Genomic DNA, 2,647 nt, shown 5'->3' with positions numbered 1-2,647 from the left:
CCGTTCCGTCTGACTTTGATGGACAGTTAACTATAAAATTACAGTAGGAAAAAAATCGAAGTCGGAGGCGGAAGGAAGTGGTCCCAGTTGTACACTGAAGGCGCTATGCTGATGGAGCCGAAGGGCAGGATTTAATTGAACATTGTTAGAACGCTGATGTTGCACGTAAGGACGGGTGTTAACCAAACATACGTATACAAGAGACTAAGCCCATTGAAAAAATGCCCCTGCTATCCTAAAACTAGCCGCTAGGGGGCCAAAACTTATGTCACTAATTCCTGAGATCAAGAGCTATCTAACACCCCAAAATCGTGACCATAGTTTGTGTAGAACACGAGATAGCAAAACTGGTAATTGCGTTGCAGTACCAAGGAAAGCCGCTATTGGGCCCCAAATCTAATCATTTACAGCTTTCATCACACCCTACCAAACAATTATTCTAAATTATTTCTAGTTATAATAAACGTGGAAAGTCTTTGAAAACAATAAGTAGCGGTTGACAATAAGTGAATAAAGGATAAGAGGATATTGAGTCGACGGATAGCTTTCATATACGGATTCTGTGCGATTCATGCACGACTATCTCAAGAATTAATCTCCAAGCAGATCCTACGGTGCCATTAGATAGTATCAAAGCTGGCCAAGGAGTGTAGCCGGCCAAGGGAGTCAAACGGGCACCGGAAGTTTGATACTATACATTACGCACGGTGGATCTGGTTCGAGATTACTCAAGAATACCCTAACTCGGTTTCCGATTGTACAACGACCGTACGGTAACCGTACGGCGAATGTGAACGAGCCCATAGTTATTTCAGTTTTGGTAAAAAGACTTCTACGAATGTTGTACGGTACATGCTTGAACAATTATCCCCAAATTGCCTGCGATCGTATACGACAATCGCACGACAAAAGTGACCGTGCCCTTATAGTTCGGCCAGGGGGACGAATATTCCTAGCTATAGATTGGGCTGATTCCCCCTAATTTTGTTTCCGAGCTCAGCACCTGTCAGTCACAGGAACCCACGGCCCTTCTCCCGCCCCAGACCACAGAGGAACTTCCTGTCTGGGGTGGACTTAATTTCCCTGTGGGCCTTTAGGTTTTATGAGAAACATCTTTCGAGTAGTCCTCGCTGTTGCCCTGGGGGCAGATCTACGACTCCTTTTTAGAACACCCACTTCACTCGTGTCAGATGTCAGCATCTTCGCTATACATCCCGCAACTGTGGAACTCTTGCAATTTCCACTCAACAAACGCGACGAGGTGACTTTTGGAGGCATCTGTGTCTGCTACTGATAACCCCACCTCCTCCGTCAGAAGGTTATGCTTTCGGTACCGTTTGTTTGTTTGGGTGTGTGTTTGTTTGTTTCTTTGTCTATTAATGACAAAATTTAATAAATCCGCCCCATTCCATGTAAGGACTTCCATACATGTAACATATGTAACTGACAAAGAGAGGAACATCAATGGCTACTAATTATGCAAATTAAAAACCGCCTACCCAATTAAGCTAATGAAGTCCGGAACTGGCCGGTTCATTCTCTGTGGGATAGGTCGAGACAAGATAAAAGCTCCTTGGTCGAGAGTATAGGAAAGTGTTGTTTTGAGTCAACTTTGACAAGAGTTTCCTTTGTAGTCACGATGTCAAGCTTCTGTGTTGGGACACACCAAAGTCTAACCTCCTTGCTAATATGTAATCAAAAAGGTATCTTTATCGCCGCCACACAAATTCTTTGGCCTTACTAGATCCGAAAAGTTACTATTTACCGGGATATGTATTTATCTATCTATTTATTGATCTTATTTATAGGGTGGTCCCTTCAGTCTAGCAGACCAAGGGAGCCCTGTATACGGTAAGGGTACAAGACCAGACTTTAGCAATTTAAACCACAGCTATAACATGTTGCATTATCCCGTTAAAACCTCTAAGCACCAGAGGGCCTTCTTGCTCTGTGACAGAGGTGCTGACAAAACCAGTTCCCAGAGAAAATAACTCATCGTAGTACTTCATAGGCTAAGCCCCTGAGGCGTTGCTAAAAAAAAGATGATGCCTCTGGTCTTCAGTTCGACATAGTACATCAGATTTCGTATTTCAGAATAAAAGTCAATTCTGTGGGGCAGGGTAAAATGAAATGTTTAAAAGAATGCAATCATCAGTAAAAAAAAATTGCTTTTTTTTTTCATTTTCACTTCTGCCTTTGTTTTCTCGAAAGTTTTGTCATCGCGCATGTGCAAGTCGGAATCCCCACTGAGTTCAGTGACCGGCGTGTCACTGACATCGTCGTAAGCTGTTCCCTAAACTACAGTATAAAACGTTACACATTTAATTACAGGGATTCAAACAAAACCTATGGAGAGAGGAAACTCATCAGGAACACTTGTGAGTAGCAAAATTTACTATCAGGCGCAGTAGCTAGCTCCGTAGACTTCAGAAAAACGGTCGCGGATTTCGGAGTCATAAAGTTTTAGCCATCTTTGTTTGGTCAAGTCTGTTTGGGGATGTTTGTGAGATTATAGTAGAGATGATTCTGAGGGAACTTCAAGTTTCAGTTGCATAGAGAGTCCTAGAATGACCGAAACTTGTTTGTGAAAAGAATTTACTTTAGAATTTGTTGTGGGTTTTCTCTGGTTTTGTTTCAGAATCTCGGT

The sequence above is a fragment of the Branchiostoma floridae genome, chromosome 4, assembly GCF_000003815.2.
Source record: "Branchiostoma floridae strain S238N-H82 chromosome 4, Bfl_VNyyK, whole genome shotgun sequence".
In the NCBI taxonomy this organism is placed as follows: domain Eukaryota; kingdom Metazoa; phylum Chordata; class Leptocardii; order Amphioxiformes; family Branchiostomatidae; genus Branchiostoma; species Branchiostoma floridae.
Note: the sequence above shows the minus strand (reverse complement) of the source record.